Genomic DNA, 22,734 nt, shown 5'->3' on the forward strand with positions numbered 1-22,734 from the left:
ATATTACAGGAAAAATGTAATAGCGCAGAAAGATAATACGACAATTATATTGCCACAATTAGATGTGCGGTAATATAACAATAAAGCGCGGTTCACTGTAGAGTGGGCAAAATTAAACTTAGACAATATTTACTGCCTCCATTCTGTTTGTGCAAGTCAGACACCAATGTATTTGCATCGAAGAATCTTCGTATACTGATATTCCATGTCCCTTACAAACTTTTTAAAACATCACGTTATCAATTGCTATTTTTTACGACCCTTTCATTCCATGAATTGCCAGTAAGTTTCCCTTTCGCTCAATGTCAAAAAACAATTGCCCCTTATACTTTCACTCAGATGCCTGGGCATCTGAGTGAATGAGCGTTCAACCAAAAAAGCAACTCATGTGGCCTTCACTTAGAAGCCAAATACATTCTTTCTTTGAAGCAACATATTGCAATCCAATTATGAGAACCGCTACTCCAATACACCTCCAGAAGCAATGTTTCCAGCAAACACTGCAGATGGTGGCCGTAATTTACAAAACTGAGGACTCCAGTCTGACGGCAATTTTATTCCAAAAACATTTTAACCCACATGCAATAATTGGTCGTGGAGCAGTAAGTAGGAACTTCCATTTAAACGTATCACTTTGGTGACAAAAAGGCTCCACTTGTTCATTTTGTGCTTCCACATCCCATTCCCCCCCTCAAAGGTCACCTTCTGAAATACTGTTACATGAGTGTGTCAAGTCCAATGCAGTCTTGTTTTCGATGTGTTACTGGTGATGTCCGCGTACACTAAAACATGAATAAAACATAGGGGGGGCTCCAAAGAAAGCTCACTTACTTCACGCTGTTCTACAACCAATCAGGGAAAGAGCCACATGTTCGCAGGCACAAACTTTTTCCCCCATTTAATCTAAGGGGAAAAGAGACATTTTGAGAACACCTGCCCCTTATAACTTGCACCCCCCTGCACCAAACATCACCAAACTTTCCAAAGAAAGTCACAGTGTGCGATATATTTTTTTTGCAAACTTTGGTGACGATTTGTCCAAGGGTAGCACAGTTATAAGGCAGTCAAAAAGTGTTCGTCCTATAGAAACAGCAATTCCACCATAACAACACAGCCACTAACGTGTCTGTCTAATATGCTGCAGTGGTTGAGGGCTGGACCTAGAGATTTGGATATATGTCCGTAGATATTTTAATGTATACGTGTACATTGGCTTATAACTCCACTACTTATAAGGTTGTTTCTGGGTGCATGAGCTTCGGCCATGTACCCAAGACAGAACACCCTCCCCAGAACCATCGGACATGCTAACATATATTATCCGCATACATTAAAACATGAATAAAACATAGGGGGGGCACCGAAGAAAGCTCACTTACTTTACACTGTTCTACAACCAATCAGGGAAAGAGCAACATGTTCGCGGGCACAAACATTTTCCCCCAATCAATCTAATGGGAAAAGAGACATTTTGAGAACCCCTGCCCCTTATAACTTGCACCCCCATGCACTAAACATCACCAAACTTTGCAAAGAAAGTCACAGTATGCGATATATTTTTTTTGCAAACTCTGGTAACGATTCGTCCAAGGATAGCACAGTTATAAGGCTGTCAAAACGTGTTCTTCCTATGGAAACAGCAACTCCACCATAACAAAACAGCCACTAACCTGCCTGTCTAATATGCTGTAGTGGTTGTGGTGTGAAAACAGAAAAATAATATGAGGCCGGGAAGCCCGAAAAGAAAAACACCAACACAGGTTACAAAGAAACATACAAGTGCTTTATTCAAAAAGCTACAACAATTACCAAGTCAATTGACAAACGGATAGCTATTCGGCTCTCAGAGTAACATAACGAACTTCAACGAGGGTTCGATGTGTTAGTGAGAGACCGCATATTGGAATACCCGGGATTTTTATACAATTTGTCTAGCCCTGAGCCAACCCTCTTGTGGGTTAACCATTCTGCGAAACAGGTCTTTGGGTTCCTTGCCAGGTCAATCCTTTAATATATACATTTCGATTAGTTTCACTGATATAGTTGTACATTTACATATAGATCAACGGTAGGACAAGGTCTCAGTTTGTGACCCCGACAAGTGGCTTGCAGGCATATTAATTATTCAATTGCACGGAGGTCACAACGGCCAGAGTTTTACTCAGAATGTCATTCGACCTCCATTTTGATGTTCAGGGTGACTTCTACATCACAAGAGAACCTAAGATGGCGGCTCAATCCAAGATGGCGACTTACATTACTTTCTCTAAGGTCAAGACCTTGCCGTGGAGTTTGTTCTCACATGATGTTTAGACAACTTGGCGTAGGCCAATACACATACAATTGTTACAATGGGAGGTACAATATTGTTTCTATTCCGACAAACCCTCCTTTTGGCCTATGCCAAGTGCTAATATCATTTCTAATGTCTTTGTAGATAACTCCATGCATTGTCGTCCACACATCCTGAATCGTTATCTGTAATATCTATAGCCATTAGGTCGTTCACCAGAACCTCTTGTAACATAAACTCTTTAGATGCTGTATCTGGGGCATACATTTTGTGCCCTATCGTGCTCACTGCCTGAGCGCAAGATCCCCCTAGCATTGCACATATACTGGGTAGACATTGGATACAGCAACAAAGGAATAGCAGGATTCCCAAAATAACCAGTACAACAGAAAGCACCTTCCAACCCCAGGATCGTAGAGAATCCCAGAACCAAGCACTAATACTCCAATCTCCCACAGGAACATGCACTTCTGAACTAAGGATGTGCAAGTTCTGTATTGCCTTGAAAATTGTTGCTGAGGAATCTGGTACGAAAACACAGCAAGCAGACCCCACTAATTTACATACTCCACCACGTTCTGCCAGAATGACATCTAATGCCATCCGGTTTTGGAGCGCTACCAATCTTATTGCTTTCTGTTCCAGTGTCATATTGTAGAGTATATCTGTGGTCCGGTTGATGGTTCTCTCCAATACTCTTGCTAGCCCCCTAATATTTTCAGAATTTGCTATCTGTCCCCAAAATGGCACAACTGATTTTGTTATATCTCCCAATATTTGCCCAGGGGTATCTCCATTCTCGTCCCGTCGTGGGCGAGCCTTAGAAACTTCCAATGTGCTAGCTATGAATACCCCAGGTAACAGGATTCCTAAATAGCAGGTTCCCTGCCAATCCTTGGGCAACCAGGGAAATGCTGAACTACCACAAACGAAATAGACAGGCCCACCTACATATAGAGGCCTGTTCTCCCCGGTCAAATTTACAATGTTCACACAACCTTCAAAATCTCCTATTGACCGAGTGCCATTTCTTTGTATACAAAAGGGGACTGAATCGGGGCTTTGGTTAATAGAGTAGGAAGGAGGCACAGCGTCCTTATTGCCTATCTGAGCCATTTTAAAGGAAATTAGAGTTTGGAAGGGAAGAGACAGTTTATCAGATGGCTTAATAGATGCAACATTATTTTTACTTCTAGTTGCGAAAAGCGAGCATCCCAGGGGAGTCAATTCACGTTTCTCAAAATCATTTAAATTAGTTCCATCAAAGTTCCCTGAGATGCTGTCATTCCAACGGCCAAAGAATAGTGCTCTAAGAGAGGCATAGCAAGCAGTCGTTAAAGGTAAAGGGTGAATATACCATCCTAGCCCCTTATTGCCATGTTGCGGTAAATGGGTGCAAATCCAGCAATTACTCTTATTAAAAATGGCATGCCTTGAATTCATTATTATCATTAAAGTGTTATTATGGTACTTTCGTCTATGCTGGGAGTCCCTAGGTGACAAAGTATGAAGGTGTACAGAGGGAGTCAAAGTAGTAGGTACAACTTCAATTGGCAGAAGAGGCTCTAGAGGATAAATTTCTTCGAAGTACCAGAGTCCCACGGCAGTAACTATACAAATTCCAATTACTATTAACACAACACAGCAATACGTTTTCGGGGCCCAGGCACATTGTTCATTGTCCGAGTTGGTCACCCCCTTATTCACAAGTCCAATGCGGGCAACAGCGGTGGAGGTGGCAGGCATCGTAGTTTTTTCAATCGACGACCCCAATGTTCGTTGCTGGCAACACTATGGTCGCGCGACTTCTTAGTCCTTCCCCAACCCTAGCCAGCAGAATCCCCTTTTTCTTTTTCAAAAACTTTCTTTTGCAAGAACAAAACTCTCAATGACTCTTTCTTCCAAGATGCACAGGCAAAACTCGTGCCGTAGTTCTATTTTCTTCGTCGAAGGTCGTACCTGCTGGTTCCCGGTACTGTTTGATCCGGAAATAAGGTAACGTCACTTCCTGAGGGAAGCAACGTATCCGAGGCGACGGAAGTCGCAGAACTTGAAACAACGTTTTCCGGAAGCGACCTTTCCAAAGAGTGTGGAGACGAAATGGACTATTCCCCAAGCTCCACGGACTCACAGGGATTCTCCGACACACTCACAGTGCTATTTGCTACTCCAGGATCTGAGATTGTAGCATCAGCGAGGGGTTCTGCTTCTTCTGTAATGTGTGGCGTCGGGTGAGGACGTTTCTTGACATGCGTCACGTGGATCCAATACTTCTTTCCAGCCACCCGCACTGCTGTCTGGGTGACCAACAGCACCTGATAGGGTCCCCGCCAGCGAGGCGCGAGACAGGAAGACCTTTTGTAGGCCTTCACCAGGACCCAACTTCCAGGCTGAATATTGTGTCCTGGGCCCGTAAAACGTACAGGTAAAGCTGATTGAACCTGATGATAAATGAGATACAGATTTTTAGTCAACTGATTACAGTAGTCTACAAGCAATACATTTTCAACCTCCCTCAGAGCTTTGGGCTTCGGAAGACCCCAAATATTAGCAGGTCTCCCCATCACTACCTCAAATGGAGAGAGCCCAGTCTTAGTTTGAGGTGTGGCACGCATGGCTAACAATACAATAGGTAAGGCGTCCGGCCATTTCAGTTTGGTGCCGGCGCATGTTTTAGCAAGCTTATTCTTCAGGATACCGTTATGTCTCTCTACCAACCCAGCACTTTGAGGGTGTCTAGCCGAGTGAAATCGCTTCTCAATGTGTAACGCTGTGCATATCTGCAAAATTACTGCTGCAACAAAATGGGGACCGTTGTCTGACCAAATTACCCTTGGCAGCCCAAATCATGGAAAGAATTCCTTTACCATAGTCTTTGCAGTGGTCATGGCAGTAGCATCCTTAACGGGGAAAGCCTCAACCCATTTACCAAAAGCACAAATGATCACAAGAACATATTTTAGATTGTTACACTGTTCCATCTCAATAAAATCAAAGTGGATGACCTCGAAGGGAACTGAAGGAGGCCAAAAACTACCCCTTGGAGTTACTGTCCCCTTCCCCACATTGTGCTGGAAGCAAATCATACAACTTTGAACATAGCGCTGTGCGATCTTCAAAATTTTATCATTCACCCAAACTTGTTCTAATATTTTCGTGATCTGCTGAGCACACACATGCGTAGGACTGTGTGCCATCGTAACCGTCGCCAGCACATATGAATCAGGGAGCAACCATTTCCCTTCAGATGTATCCACCCAACACCCATCGTCATCTAGTTTTCCCATCCCTTCGGCCCACCTTTTAGATTCTTCTATTGTGGTATCAGCTTGGATATCTCGCACAGACCCAATACCCTCATCCATTACATAGGCATCTTTTGTTTCTCTTAGAGCATACATGTCTGCGCTAAGGTCTGTGGCCATTTGCCTGGCTATCTGGTCAGCAAAAGCGTTCCCTTTTCCCACATCATCTATGACCTTACAATGTGCTGCACATTTCATGATCGCTAACTGACTAGGGAGTGAGAGTGCCGAGAGCAATTGCACTATCAGGGGGCCATGCTGAATCTTGGTCCCATGTGAGGTTAGGAACCCTCTTTCCGACCAGAGCCTCCCAAAGTTGTGAGCCACCCCAAAGGCGTACTGGCTATCAGTATATATGTTAACTGTATGCCCTTCGGAGAGTTCACAAGCTCGGGTCAACGCTATAATCTCTGCGGCCTGCGCGGAGTTATGCGGAATTCTCTTAGTTTCAACAACCGTACTCAATGTAGTAACTGCATAGGCAGCTGTAGATGTACCATCTAGGAGTTTGAAGCAGGAGCCATCACAAAACAGCTCCCCTTCCGCATTGCCCAAAGGAGTATCTATAAGGTCTATCCTGCCCTTCGTTTCCTGTTCAGTAGTATACAGGCAGTCATGTGATTCTTCGTCACCGCAAACAGTATTTTGCGGGAAAGGTAGAAGTTCAGCCGGATTAAGAACACAACACCTCTTAATTTGAATGTGAGGGGCAAACAGAGTTAATTCATACCTCGTCAGCCGTACAGAGGTGAGGTGTTGCGTTTGGGTTTTATTCAATAGGACATCTACAGAGTGAGGTACCATCAGGATTAAATCATGGCCTAGGACCATTCCCTCACTCTGTTTTACAGACGCGGCAGCAGCAGCAACAGCTCGTAAACATCTTGGCAAAGCGCATGCGACAGGATCAAGGGCGGAAGAGTAGTAACCGCACGGTCTATTCTTCCCCCGTGTTCCTGTGTTAACACAGCCAAAGCACACCCATCACATTCATGCACAAATAGCACAAAATCCTTATTGTAATTTGGAGTACCCAGAACCGGTGCAGAGCATAACGCAGTTTTGAGAACCTCAAATGATCGTTGATGTTCCGATTTCCATGGCAGCGGCGAAGAAATGCCCTTCTTCGTCAAGGCCAACATCGGTTTTATCACTAGTGAGAAGTTTGGGATCCATAGCCTACAGTAAGAAACCATACCTATTAAGGCTCTGACTTCCGTCTGTGTATTTGGAATAGACATGCCAGAAATCTGTTTTATTCTTTCAGGTGTCAGTCTTCTCCCCTCCTTTGACAGGAGATAGCCTAAATAGGCGACCTCCTGACAACAATATTGACATTTTTTAGGCAAAGCTTTATGACTGTTTTCAGCCAAATGAATAAGCAACAATACAGTGCCTTCTTTACAAGCACTTTCAGAATCTGCAGCTAAAAGCAAGTCAGCGACATACTGAAGCAGTGTACAAGTAGGTGGCAATTCAAGGGTATCAAGCTGCTCTTTCAAAGCCCTACTATAAATGCTTGGACTTTCAGTATAACCTTGAGGTGCACGAGTAAATGTGAACGAACGCCCCCCCAAGGTGAACGCAAACAAATATCTACTCTCCTTGTGTATAGGAATACTGAAGAAAGCATTCTTCAGATCTACAACACTAAAGTGCGTAGCTGTAGCAGGGATCATCGTTAGTATCGTTGTCACATCAGGCACAATTGGAAATTGTGGGGCGACAACTTTGTTAATAGCGCGTAAATCAATTATGAAATGGAATGGGATTGCATTGTCGCCTTTCTTGTATACGGGTAAAATTGGGCTGTTACATAAGCTACCTGCAATCTCTTCAATCACTCCTCGATGCACAAAATCAGAGGCAATGCACTTCAAAGCACGCTCGCCCTCAACTGATATTTTATATTGCGGAATGCGTGTTAGTTTAACTCCATGTTTCAAAACTATTTTAACGGGTTCAACCTGTAGTACCCCGACATCATTGTCGTCAACCGCTCACAAACATTCCGAGACAACGCTAAGCTCAGGAGGCAATGGTCGAATCAGAAACTGAGAACTGGGAAGTTGCTGTGGTGAAACCATCAATCGCACTCCGTCAGAGGAACAATGAATTACTGCATTTAGTTTCTTCAACAGATTTAACCCCAGCAAATTCTCTCCACAGTTTGAAGTCAAGAGGAAGGGACAGTGGTCCATGAAGGGACCCAGAGAAACAGGCACCAGTGAAGAAACCGGGCAAGCAATTGGTATGCCAGAAAACCCTACAGAAACATTAGTTTGCCCTGACAGTGGAATGTTTGGAACCCGGGAATGATCAATGGAGCACTTCTGTGCTCCAGTGTCTATCAAAAACTGATGTTTCCTATTCCCCACTAACAATTCAACGTAGGGACCTTTCTGATTAACGGGAATAGGTGAAGGTTCCAAACCCTGCTTCGGGCAATCCTAACGAAATAAAATGTCGTCAGAAGAAAGCTCTTCAGAAAGGTAGGCAGCAGAAGGGTGATCAAATATATTTCTCTTGTCCACACTGAAAGTCTGATTTTCCCATGAAAAAGGTTGCTGAGGATCTTGCGAGAACGGACCTCTATCAGGGCCCCCAACTCCGGGGCGACCTCTAGGTCGTCTACCCATACTCCCAAATGTGATGATTGACCTTTGTCGAAGGACGGGGCACTGTGCACGCCAATGACCTTCCTGGCGGCAATAGGCACATTGATTAACATTCACAGGACCCAAGGGAACATTCCCTTTTGGAACATACTGACCTCTGGTCTGTGAATTACCTCCTCTGGGATTTCTAACAATTTGTTGTAACAATACTTTCGTCTTCAAATCTCCTTTCCTCTTCTCTATTTTCTCTGTTTCATTATTAACACGGTTCTCATAATACTGAGCCATGTGTAAAACTTCAGATTGGGATTTCGCCTGCCAAGCGCTCTCAGAGGACATAATCTGTGACTGGATGTCGGGCAACAATCCACGTACAAATTTGTCCACAAACAACCTTTTCCCAGACTCTGTGCCCAAGTCCTGTCCACTGAAGTCAGAGAATACCTGTTCGAATCTATTAAAGAATTCGGTGGCACCTTCAGTTTTTCCTTGAACACAGGCCGTAAACTTGTCCCAAATAATTCTTTTCTCAGGAATTATGGTTTTCAATTTTGCGACGATTCTATCAGGCAAAGTCAGTATTACCTGAGGTGGTTTCTCACCAGCTGGTCTTTCCCCATCAAACCTAGTCATGTTAGCCCACGTATCTCCCAACCCTGGTACATCGTCTATTGTTCGAACCTGCTTCCATAAATCTACGGGCAGGAGAACAGGGAATAGCAAGTCAATATCACTTAAGGTGAACACAGAGGACTGCAAAACGGACTCTATCTCTTTGTAGAATCCTGTCGGATTTTTCCTAATATCGGGAATTGATTGTCTGATAGTGTTCACTTCCTGTCGCGAAAACGGGACGTGAACAAATTGCGATACATAATGTGCAGGGATGTCCACAGCAGGTGCACCTGTCCCAGCATTAGCTGGAATCTCAACCTTTGGGACAAATGTCGGGGGAACATCTCTCATTGGCAACTGAGATATAGGTAACTCCGACTGCTTACTGAGCAACAGAGCCAGGTCGAGCGCTAAGGCAGTCGAAGAAGTGTCGGGCGAAAAAGCCCTTTTACAAATACCCAATAACTCTATAGGACAACTAACCTTTTTCCTTACACATTCATCCTGTAGATACTGTACCATTACCTGAATCACCTTCCTCTGCATTTCTACTGTATACTGACTATAAGTGTCATATACTTCATCCGGTGGTATGGATGAATCCGAGATCCATCGAATCGCATCTTTGGTACAAATTCGTTCTTCCTCAGATGCTGATCTACGACACGGAAGGAACCGTTTCTGTACATACATACTGTCGTCCTCACCATCCTTATCCCGTAATCTTTCTAAGTCCCTTCTATACTCAAACAACCTCTCAACATGACCATGTACTTTCTCCTCAGTGTCCCTCGAAAGCGCTAAAGTGTTTATATCCCTCAACCCTTGTGGGAGATCTGTATTATGTAATCTACCCCACATTATACATAACTGAGTCCCCAACCCTTCAATAAAAACATTTTTCTCGGGAAAATTGCCCATATTTGATAATGTGGAGAGAACGTCAGCTTGATCACCTCTCTCCATACAATGCTTAGCCCATGCAAATAATTCCCGTTTCTTTTCTGCAGAGACAGTATTTTGAGTAACAATCTTTGACCCTGCACCCTGATCAACTTCAGTCAGTATAGAACTACTCGGGAGCGGAGGTGTGGGCAAATTCAATGGTGTGCAACTATCGGTGCAAGAGGAAGGGGTGGTAGAATAGGTGGAGGAACAACAACTGGAGGAATAGGAACAGTAGGTTGTACAGGGGGAACAGGAATAACAGCAGGAATAACAGAAAGAATGGGCAGAGCACCAGGGAGAGGATCATCGGGAGGTGGCGCAGAGGCACCAGGCCTGCGTTCGTTTAACAATTTTTCAATAAATTCTTCAGAAACATGGAAATCTTTAGAGTGATAGATTTTCTGGATACTGAGTGAGAAAGCCCTATCCATATGTTTGACTGACTCTGAATGTTTTTCCTTATCATATAACAACGCCTTTTCGGCATTTGTTTTATGACGGCGAGCATGTTTATCCCTACTTTTAAGCTGCTGCAACGCTTCTTTTTTCCAATTCTGCAAAACATCAAATGCTGCAGGTCTGGCCTTTTTTTTAGCAAGACCGATTCTAGGTATTCAATACGGGGGATCTCGAAACTACCATTGATTGGCCACTGAAATTCAGAGGCATGTCTGGTTTGTCTGTGCCAAATATCATTAAATACTTTACTTCCAATGCCATGCTTACAGTACATAGTACACGCCGCGACCCCTCCTGTGGTGCCGGGCGGCTAAATTCCAAAGATTGTCGATCGCTGCGGAACAGAGCCCTAAAGCAGCTAGACAATTTCCCAGGCATTTCACAAAAAATTGGTGTTACCTGGTCAATAATTGTGTCTGCAGATACAATACGCCAAATTTAAAGTGTCAGGGTTAAATTAAGAGTCGGGTCATGACTACACCTGACCAAACCTAAGGAGGATCGTACGGTTTACCAAAGAACTTACCTAACAAATTTTACCTTGTGTTTGGTGGTTTCGACAAATCTGCCCGCCTCAAAAATGGACCCTCGTCAAGATGCCGTGTCAGACCACACAACTATCGTCCAAGGATCGGATCGTGCAGCGCTGCCGAGGTATCGCGTCTCGTTCGGTCGGGCCCGCAGTATCACACCGTCCGATCCCGGTCCGATAGTCTGCGTCAATCCTTCAATGATCCGGCATCAATCTTGAGGGTCCCTATTCGGGCGCCAACTGTGAAAACAGAAAAATAATATGAGGCCGGGAAGCCCGAAAAGAAACACACCAACACAGGTTACAAAGAAACATACAAGTGCTTTATTCAAAAAGCTACAACAGTTACCAAGTCAATTGACAAACGGATAGCTATTCGGCTCTCAGAGTAACATAACGAACTTCAACGAGGGTTCGATGTGTTAGTGAGAGACCGCATATTGGAATACCCGGGCTTTTTATACAATTTGTCTAGCCCTGAGCCAACCCTCTTGTGTGTTAACCATTCTGCAAAACAGGTCTTTGGGTTCCTTGCCAGGTCAATCCTTTAATATATACATTTCGATTAGTTTCACTGATATAGTTGTACATTTACATATAGATCAACGGTAGGACAAGGTCTCAGTTTGTGATCCCGACAAGTGGCCTGCAGGCATATTAATTATTCAATTGCACGGAGGTCACAATGGCCAGAGTTTTACTCAGAATGTCATTCGGCCTCCATTTTGATGTTCAGGGTGACTTCTACATCACAAGAGAACCTAAGATGACGGCTCAATCCAAGATGGCGACTTACATTACTTTGTCTAAGGTCAAGACCTTGCCGTGGAGTTTGTTCGCACATGATGTTTAGACAACTTGGCGTAGGCCAATACACATACAATTGTTACAATGGGAGGCACAATATTGTTTCTATTCCGACAGTGGGCTGGACCTAGAGAGTTGGATATATGTCTGTATATATTTGAATGTATACGTGTACATTGGCTTATAACTCCACTGCTTATAAGGTCGTTTCTGGGTGCATGGCCTTGGGCCATGCACCCAAGACAGTACACCCTCCCCAGAACCATCTAACATGCTAACATATACTACGGGTATATGCATTGCTGTAATATGATGTGGTGGGTGTGGCCAGGGCCTAGGGTTGTAGGAGTATGGTGTATGGGCTACAGCCTGCAGCCATGCAACCAAAACTCTACATCCTGCCCACAACCACCTCAGTGATGTGCAGTAGTATGGGTGTATTGATAGGTGTGGTTTGCTTCTCTTGTTCTGGCCAGAGACTGCACTCCTAGCTGTATCTCCATAAATATTACAATGTGTGGGTGTGCACTGGCTTATACCTCCAGCGCTTATGACTTTGATCTTGGATGCTGTACACACTCCCCACAACCATGTAACCGTTAGTCAATAGTACAGGTGTGTCCATGGTTGTGGCATGCTGCGGTGGTTGTGGCCAGGGCCTACAGTCTTGGAAGTATGGCCTTGCGCCATGCATCCAAGACTTTTGGCCCTGGCCACAACTACCGCAGCATGTCATAACCATGGTGGCATACTAATCAATTACAGACCCATAGAAAAATGTAATGTAATAACGACATGTACTCAATTTGAATGGTCAGTAACACCACGCGAGTCCTTCGAACATTTTCAAGGTGCCTCTACACAGCACGGACTGAAATACTACCCTCATTATACCCCTCATTCTCTGCATGTACAAATGTCCTGAACAAGGCAGCAATGGAGAATACATAATTAACAGTTGCCGCCCAAACAAGTACAGTATTTCAGTCATCTCTTACGTTCTGAATCTCTCCAAGCACTGTAGGTGGTCAGAAGAATGTCCCATGGCATACTAATCAATTACAGACCCATAGGGAAATGTAATGTAATAACAACATATACTCAATTAGAATGGTCAGTAACATCACGCGTGTCCTTCGAACATTTTCAAGGTGCCTCTACACAGCACAGACTGAAATATTACCCTTATTATACCCCTCATTTTCTGCATGTACAAATGTCCTGACCAAGGCGGCAATGGAGAATACATCATTAACAGTATTTCAGTCATCTCTTACGCTCTGAACCTCTCCAAACATTGGAGGTGGTCAGAAGAATTTCCCAAACACCATTTCGCATGGTGAATCCTTCATTACCACCGGCCGGTGGAAAAAACAAGTACGATATTTAACCCATCTCTTACTCTGTGATCCTCCCCACGCACTGTGTGAGAGCAAAACAGTTTCCGAAACAGCATTTCCCCTCTGGTGGTGACCGTGCTGTCTTCGGATCCAAGATGTCGGGCGCATCCACACATTCTGACGCACATCACGGCTCACTGTAGCCAATCGGCGAAGACGTCGCGTGTCCGCAGTCAATGCGCCACCCCCCTGGCCAATCGATATCTTGTCCGCGGAGCGAACAGGGAAGTGTGACCGTGGAGCGGACTTAGATATCACACATTTTTTTAGACATATTTTTGGGTTGTTTCAAAGGAAACTACTGTACGGATTAGCACCAAATTTACAAAAGCACGCTTTCTGGACCAAGCCCCTGCCGCAAATCTGATGACAATCCGTCCAGCGGTTTGGGCTGTAGGCGTGCGCATTCAGTCTATGGGAAAAAAAGACGTTTTGGGACCCCCCCTATAACTTTTCTCCCCCTGGACGAAACATCACCAAACTTTGCAAATTCAGAGTGCCCCATATACTTTTTTTGCAAAGTTTGGTGAGGATTCGTCCAGGGGGAGCAGAGTTATAAGCTGCCCAAAAAATGCTCTTCCTATGGAAACACCAACTTAACCATAACTACATGGCCACTACCGTGGCTGTGTAATATATATATATATATATATATATATATATATATATATATATATATATATATATATATATGTATGTATATATATATATATTCATCATTCACCTGTGTGTCACTTCCTGCTCTTTCAATACTAAACCCCACATATAGCCCTACAAAAGCACCACATTCCCAACATTCAGCACCCCCTGCTTTTCCAGTAGTGAACCTCCACATACAGCCCTGCCAAAACACCAAATTCCTGACATAAAGCACCCCTGCTCTTCCAGTACTAACCCCCACATACAGCCCTGTCAAATCACCTAATTCCTGACATGCAGTCTCCCTGCTCTTCCATCACAAAATCCCCCATACAGCCCTGCCAAAACACTGCATTCCTGGCATTTAGCACCCCCTGCTCTTCCAATACTGATCCCCACATACAGCCCTGCCAAAACACTGCATTCCTGGCATTCAGCACCCCCTGCTCTTCCAATACTGATCCCCACATACAGCCCTGCCAAAACACTGCATTCCTGGCATTCAGCACCCCCTGCTCTTCCAATACTGATCCCCACATACAGCCCTGCCAAAACACTGCATTCCTGGCATTCAGCACCCCCTGCTCTTCCAATACTGATCCCCACATACAGCCCTGCAAAAACACCAAATTTCTGGCATTAAGCACCCACTGCTCTTCCAGTACTAAACCCCACATACAGCCCTGCAAACACACCACATTCCTGACATGCAGTCCCCCCTGCTCTTCTAGTAGTTAACCCCACATACAGCCCTGCCAAAATACCCCATTCCTCACATGTAGCACCCCCTGCTCTTCCAGTACTAAAACACCACATACAGTCCTGCCAATAAACCTCATTCCTCTGTAGCACCCCTGCACATCGGCAATTCACCTCATTCCTGGCACGGAGCACATCCTGCTCTTCCAGTACTAAACCCCCACCTATCGCCCTGAGGAATCACCTCAGTGTGTCTGCAGCACCCCCTATAAATCTTAGACGAACCCCCTAGATAGAGCCTTCCAGGAGACCACATTCCTGGCAAGACGCCATCATCCCAAACCTGAGCGCATGGAAACGCAACTCAGCCAGACGAGCGGGGCCGAGTTTCCCGACTCGGGCATGCGACGAGAAAAGGGGAACTTCAGTAAAAGCCTAAAATAATTTGAAAAGAAGGTTATTCCAACAAAACAATCCCGGGAGGATACGTTAGCCTCGAAGGCCCTGTGCGCTAAAAGCGAATCGAGGCCAGGACGAGACAGCCTCATCAATTTCCAAGGCAGGCGGGGGAAGTCCGGCCGCCTTCCAAGCTGGCTGGGGGGGTGGGGGAGAGAGGTTACCTTCACGTCGTCTGTGCATATTAGTGACACACTTCCTCCGCTAACCTCTATACTAATGAGCCCTTTCCAGGCATATGGGCCTATTGGAACGTAGAGCAGAATCATCCAATCATGACAGCCGACCAGGACGATGAACTTCCGGGAAATAAGCCTGGTTATTGCATCACAGCTCGGAGCTTCCGGTGGTGGTGTGGGCGTACACAACTGCACCAGGTGACAGCCCAGCCTGGCTCTCTTGTCCTGCACCTTTCACCCATCCATCCCACACACACAGAGCCCGGTTACTCACCGGTATACCCACTCTCTGTGTATGTTTGAATTTGAATGTATGTTATGTTAAATGTTCTTATACTGCGCAATGTTGCCACCTGGGTGGAATCTTGGAGCAATGGCGAATCTGTGAAGGAAGGCAGGAGGTGGGTAAATTAGTAGGACTGAGCGGGAAAAAGAGCAAACGAGCTGTGGGGTGCTGTCGACAGCTTCAGTTTAGAGAAACCGTTCACTGAGCGTGGGTGTGTTTTTCTGTTGGTAGCCGCCATGTGGTGTTGGGTGAGACAAGGTCAAACATCAGCACAAAATAAGGGAATGTGCAAATTTACAAAGGGCAATAGATAATTTTACAATTGAGAAAAAAACAAAATGAGACTTTAGGCAAGAACAAAACCCAGAGAAAGAGAGTACATATGAGACAGGTAGAAATAATTCCAGTGCTTCGGAACAAGAAGTGAAAAAGAGTAAACTAAGAGCGGAAGGGCGTATAGCAACAACAAGAAGAAATTGAGAATGAGCGGATAGAGATCGAGGAATATTATAGATCGATACCAGGGAGGAGAGATGAGGTGGAGCAGACCTTGACTTGATGAAAAACAATACAAAAAAAATACAAAGGAAGATGAGAGTCAAAAGGAAGCCAAAAGAGTGATGGAAGAGAAGAAGGTCAGAGGTGCGAGGAGAAAGACCAAAGAGGAGACACATTGCTGAGATATGCATGGTGCGAAGGGGAGCAAGCTGGTAAAATAAGCCTCCAGGATCAACTTAGAATGGGGGATAACTGCTGCCTCAGGCTGCATCTTTGGCACTGTGTATAACACTGGGGATGGCTCTGCTATCTACGATCCATAAGCCTCCACGAACAGCGCAGACTCGTGGATAACCACTGCCTCATCAGCTGGATCTTGCACACTCTGTATAACACCAGGGATGGCTCTGCTATCTACGGTCTATAAGCCTGCAAGATCAGCATAGACATGGGGATAACTGCTACCGCGGGCTGGAGCTTGGACACTCTGTATAACACCAGGGATGGCTCTGCTATCTGAGGTCCATAAGCCAGCAAGATAAACCTAGACTAGGGGATAACTGCTGCCTCAGGGTATATCTTGCACACTATGTATAACACCAGGGATGGCTCTGCTATCTAAGGTCCATAAGCCTGCAAGATCAGAGTAGCCTGTGGGATAACTGTTGCCTCAGGCTGCATCTTTCACACTCTGTATAACACTGGGGACGGCTCTGCTCTCTGAGGTCCATAAGCCTGCAAGATCAGCATAGCCTGGGGGATACCTGCTGCCTCAGGCTGGATCTTCCACACTCTGTATAATACTGGGGATGGATCTGCTATCTGAGGTCCATAGGCCTGCAAGATCAGCATATCAGCATAGGCTGGGGGATAACTGCTGCCTCAGAGTGGATCTTGCACACTCTGTATAATACTGGGGATGGATCTGCTATCTAAGGTCCATAAGCCTGCAAGACCAGCATATCAGCATAGGCTGGGGGATAACTGCTGCCTCAGAGTGGATCTTGCACACTCTGTATAACACTAGGGACGGCTCTGCTCTCTGAGGTCCATAAGCCTGCAAGATCAGCATAGCCTGGGGGATACCTGCTGCCCCAGGCTGCATCTTGCACACTATGTATAACAACAGGGATGGCTCTGCTGTCTAAGGTCCATAAGCCTACAAGAGCAGAGTAGCCTGTGTGATAACTGTTGCCTCAGGCTGCATCCTGGGGACTCTGTATAACACCAGGGATAGCTCTGCTATCTGAGGTCCATAGGCCTGCAAGATAAACCTAGACTGGGGGATAACTGCTGCCTCAGAGTGGATCTTGCACACTCTATATAACACCAGGGATGGCTCTGCTCTCTGAGGTCAATAAGCCTACAAGAGCAGAGTAGCCTGTGGGATAACGGCTGTCTCAGGCTACATCTTGCACACTCTGTATAACACTGGGGACGGCTCTGCTATCTGAGGTTAATAAGCCTGCAAGATAAACCTAGACTGGGGGATAACTGCTGCCTCAGGGTGGATCTTGCACTCTCTGTATAACACCAGGGATGGCTCTGCTGTCTAAGGTCCATATTCCTGCAAGAGCAGCGTAGCCTGTGGGATAACTGTTGCCTCAGGCTGCATCCTGGGCACTCTGTATAACACCGGGGATAGCTCTGCTATCTGAGGTCCATAGGCCTGCAAGATAAACCTAGACTGGGGGATAACTGCTGCCTCGGGGTGGATCTTGCACTCTCTGTATAACACCAGGGATGGCTCTGCTGTCTAAGGTCCATATTCCTGCAAGAGCAGCGTAGCCTTTGGGATAACTGTTGCCTCAGGCTGCATTTTGGGCACTCTGTACAACACCAGGGATAGCTCTGCTATCAGAGGTCCATAGGCCTGCAAGATAAACCGAGACTGGGGGATAACTGCTGCCTCAGAGTGGATCTTGCATACTCTGTATAACACCAGGGATGGCTCTGCTATCTAAGGTCCATTAGCCTGCAAGAGCAGAGTAGACTGGGATATAGGTCTGCTAATATGTTTGATAGCAGATAGTTACATTTGCTGTCTGAGAAGATAGGATCTGGCTAGCCAATAGAATGGCTTTCATGTCGGAGGCCTGAGACAAAAGAAGAATCTGTGTTGTGTAAAGCCTTAGCCTGTAAGATCCGTGTAACTTCAGCGATAGCTCTACTGGCTGAGGCTCACTTGGGCCTGTAAGAATTTTGTCCCTGAGGGATGGTTCAGGCGTCAAGCTTATCTAGTCAGGTCTGGGTTCTTGAAAGATAGCACTGCTCTCCCATCTGGGTCGGTTGGATATGTGTCCCTGAAGAACAGAACCACCATCTAAAACCTGTAAAACTAGTGTGTACAATTGTAAACTAAAGACAGTTCTGAGGTCCGACCGCTGTGTGAGGTCTGGAATTTGTGAAACCTGAACAAGGACACCTCTGTAAAGGACTGAGATTTTAGATGCCTGTATGGGAAGGAATAACTCCATATGAAACCCTCAGCCTGTACAATCAGTGAAGCGTGAGGGATAGATATGCTGGTGAAGGTGTCCGCGTTTATATTGTGTGCATCCCAGAGTAGACTTTAGATTTTGTGATCACTGTGTAACCTAAGAGAATGCTCAGCCTGTAAGCTATGGCTGACCGGATGGACAGCTCTTCTGCTGACTAATGCCTGATCTTGTAAGCTCTGTATAACCATTGGAAGTGTCTGCCTAAGGTCTGAGCTTGTAAAAGCTGTGTAACCTGATGATGTCTTCTTTTTGACGCCTGAAATAGGTATCTCTGCTGTCTGGGGGCAAAGCTTGAAAGGACTCTGTAACCGGGGGGGGGTATATCCTATTTTTGGAGCCTGAATTAGTAAGGGCACTTTAAACCCAGAATATCCTGTACGGGCTCAGTGTAACTTGTGGGTATTTCTACTTACTTGTGTCTGACCCTGTACAGGATTCAGTCAATTTGGGCTTTCTCTAGTTTCTAAAGCCTGAGTTTGTGAGGGCTGTAAAAGCCGAGGGTATCTCTGATTTCTGATGCCCGAGGCTGTAAGGCATAAAGTAACCTGGGGGTATATCTGCTTTTTGGAGCCTAAGTTTGTACGGGTGGTGTAGGCCGATGCTGTCTCTGCTTTCTGATGTCTGAGCCTGTATGGGTTGTGTAACTTGGACTATCTCTGCTTTATTGAGGCTAAGTTTGTAAAGGATGTAAACGGAGAGGGTTATTGGTGCTTTCTGATGCTTGTGCCTGTAAAGGCTCTGCAACGTGGGGGTATCTCTGCTTTCTGATGCATGACCCTATTAAGACTCTGCAACCTGGGGGATCTCTGCTTTCTGATGCCTGAGCCTATAAAGACTGTAACCTTGGGGATATCTCTGCTTTCTGATGCCCAAGTCTATAAAGACTGTAACCATGGGAGTATCTCTGCTTTCTGATGCCTGAGCTTAAAAAGAATCTGCAACCTGCGGGGTATCTCTGCTTTCTGATGCCTGAGCCTATAAAGACTGTAACCTTGGGGGTATCTCTGCTTTCTGATGCCTGAACCTATACAGACTGTAACCTTGGGCTATCTCTGCTTTCTGATGCCTGAGCCTATACAGACTGTAACCTTGGGGTTATCTCTGCTTTCTGATGCCTGAGCCTATAAAACTGTAACCTTGGGGGTAGCTCTGCTTTCTGATGCCTGAGTCTATACCGACTGTAACTTTGGGGGTACCTCTGCTTTCTGATGCCTAAGCCTATACAGCCTGTAACCGTGGGGCTTTCTCTGCTTTCTGATGCCTGAGCCTATAAAGACTGTAACCTTGGGGCTATCTCTGCTATTTTATGCCTGAGCCTATAAAGACTGTAACCGTGGGGTTATCTCTGCTTTTTTTATGCCCGAGCCTATAAAGACTGTAACTGTGGGGGTGTCTCTGCTTTCTGATGCCTGAGCCTATACAAACTGTAACCTTGTGGCTATCTCTGCTTTCTGATACCTGAGCCTATAAAGACTGTAACCTTGGGGGATATCTCTGCTTTCTGATGCCTGAGCCTATACAGCCGGTAACCTTGCGGCTATCTCTGCTTTCTGATGCCTGCGCCCATAAAGACTCTGTAACACTGTGTGAGCAGTATCTCTGCTGTCACATGGTCCCATCTAGTGTGTGTATTAAACCGGAGAAGCGGCTGGGCTGTGTGAGGCCCCTGCCTAAGTTGCCCGATCCACATTTACATGCTGCCATCTCAGCTGTTTTTCAGTCAGACGTATATTAAACTGCATACAGAAAGCTGGCCCCAGGGATCCTCAAGGTCAAAATTAAAATATTCCAGAAATACCAATTAAACACATGGGTAGCCCCTGATCAAATGATTGCTTTCTTGCACTCTCAGTGCGCATCAGGCTGAAACTAACAGGACTTTCTGCTTCTTTCTCTCTCTCTCTCTCTCTCTCTCTCTCCCCCTCTCTCTCTCTCTCTCTCTCTCTCCACCCCTGCCCCTCATTGCATGCCTTTTCTTCTGTACCTCATCTGTGTATCACCCACACTCCCTATAAATGTATTCACTGCTGCCACCTTTCTTTATGTGTATTTTCTTCACATACAATGATGACATCACATCTTATTCTCCTTCTCCCAAACTCTCTCACTCCCTCTTTCTCTATTCTCTTCCTTCCCCTCTCTCTCTCTCCTTCTCCCACTCCCTCTCTTTCTCTGCCTCCCCTTTTCTCCATTCTCTCTCTCACACTCGTTCTATTCTTTCCCTTTTGGTCTCCTCGCTCTGCCTCCCCCTCTCTCCTTCCTCTCCTCTATTTTTCTTTCTCTCTCTTCCCCTCTCCCTCTCTCTTTCTCACCCTTTCTCTCTCTCTCCCTCCCATCCCTCTCTCTCCCTCTCTCTCTTGCTCTCTCTATGTCTCGCTGTCTCTCTCTCCTCCTTTTCCAATCTCTCTCTCTGCCTCCCTCTTTCTCCATCTCCCTCCCTTCCTCTTTCTCTATTCAATCCCTTTTTCTCACTCTCTACCCCATCCCTTTCTCGCTCTCTCTGCTCTATCCCTCTTCCAACTCTCTCTTTCTTTCTCCCTCTCTCTCCCCTTCCATTATTCTCTCTCTTTCTCTCGCTCTCTCTCCCGTTCTGTCTCCCTGTCTATCTCTCCCTCTCTCGCCCTCTCTCTCCCACTTTCTCTATTCTCTCTCTATCCCTCTCCCTTCCTCTCTTTCTGTCTCTCCTCCTCCCACTTTCTCTGTTGTCTCTCTTTCTCCCCCTCTCTCCCTCTGCCTCCCTCCTTCCCTCCGTCTCTCTCTCTTTCTCTCTCTCTTTCGGTCCCTCCCTCTCTCCTCCTTCTCCCACTCACTCTACCTTCCTCTTTCTCTGTTCTCTTTCTATACCTCCCTCCTTCCTTTGCTCTCGCTCTACATTTTCCCATCGCTCATTCTATCTCCCTCCATCTCTTCTTTCTTCTTGTCTCTCGATCTGCTATCATCCTTCCTTCTTTCGCTCTCCCATGTTTCTTTCCTTCAATTTCTCTCCCTCCATCTGTTGCTTTCGCTATCTATCGCACCGCTTACTTCTCCCTCAACTTTACCGCTCTGTATCTCCCCTGCTTCTCTCCAATGTGTGTCGTATCTTTCTCACTCCCATATCCTCCTCATATCCTCGTCATTTCTTTTGTTTGGTCATGGTTATTTATTCCACACTCCTCTCTCTTTTTTTCTCTGTCACTTTTCTCTCCCTTTTTTCTCATTCCTCGCTGACTCTGTCCTTATTTCCGCTTTTACTCTGTCCACTGATCACGTCTGCCTGACATCTCACCTCTGCTCAATAAACCCTCTGGTCCCCATATTCTTTGGCCACTCTCCTGTCCCCCACTGTTTCCACTCCTCTTCACTTGTTTCCCTCTTTGCCGCATTCCCTCTTTCTTCCCCTCCTCATTGCCCATTCCCCTGTCCTCCACTGTGTCCACTCCACTTCGCGTGTGTCCCTCTGTGCCGCATTCCCTCTTTCTTCCCCTCCTCATTGCCCATTCCCCTGTCCTCCACCGTGCCACTCCCCTTCATGTGTGTCCCTCTGTGCCGCATTCCCTCTTTCTTCCCCTCCTCATTGCCCATTTCCCTGTCCTCCACTGTGTCCACTTCACTTGTTTCCCTCTGTGCCGCATTCCCTCTTTCTTCCCCTCCTCATTGCCCATTCCCCTGTCATCCACTGTGTCCACTCCCCTTCGCGTGTGTCCCTGTGCCGCATTCCCTCATTCTTCCCCTCCTCATTGCCCATTCTCCTGTCCTCCACTGTATCCACTCCCCTTCATGCGTGTCCCTCTGTGCCGCATTCCCTCTTTCTTCCACTCCTCATTGCCCATTCCCCTGTCCTCCACCGTGCCACTCCCCTTCATGCGTGTCCCTCTGTGCCGCATTCCCTCTTTCTTCCCCTCCTCATTGCCCTTTCCCCTGTCCTCCACCGTGCCATTCCCCTTCATGTGTGTCCCTCTGTGCCGCATTCCCTCTTTCTTCCCCTCCTCATTGCCCATTCCCCTGTCCTCCACCGTGCCACTCCCATTCATGTGTGTCCCTCTGTGCCGCATTCCCTCTTTCTTCCCCTCCTCATTGCCCATTTTCCTGTCCTCCACTGTGTCCATTCCACTTCGCGTATGTCCCTCTGTGCCGCATTCCCTTTCTTCCCCTCCTCATTGCCCATTCCCCTGTCCTCCACCGTGCCACTCCCCTTCATGCGTGTTCCTCTGTGCCGCATTCCCTCTTTCTTCCCCTCCTCGTTGCCCATTCCCCTGTCCTCCACCGTGCCACTCCCCTTCATGTGTGTCCCTCTGTGCCGCATCCCCTCTTTCTTCCCCTCCTCATTGCCCATTTTCCTGTCCTCCACTGTGTCTACTCCACTTCACGTGTGTCCCTCTGTGCCGCATTCCCTCTTTCTTCCCCATCTCATTGCCCATTCCCCTGTCCTCCACCGTGACACTCCCCTTCATGCGTGTCCCTCTGTGCCGCATTCCCTCTTTCTTCCCCTCCTCATTGCCCATTCCCCTGTCCTCCAC

The 22,734-nt window shown here is 46.3% G+C and overlaps 1 protein-coding gene across 1 annotated transcript in view; it reads left to right on the forward strand.

Moving 5' to 3' along the window:
- The window catches only part of FGF11 (fibroblast growth factor 11), a 668,532-nt gene that overhangs the window by 413,866 nt on the left and 231,932 nt on the right, over nucleotides 1-22,734 (forward strand). The gene's annotated exons all lie outside the window — the stretch shown is intronic.

This window comes from Ambystoma mexicanum, chromosome 1p (assembly GCF_040938575.1).
Source record: "Ambystoma mexicanum isolate Mex_15411 chromosome 1p, UKY_AmexF1_1, whole genome shotgun sequence".
In the NCBI taxonomy this organism is placed as follows: Eukaryota; Metazoa; Chordata; class Amphibia; order Caudata; family Ambystomatidae; genus Ambystoma; species Ambystoma mexicanum.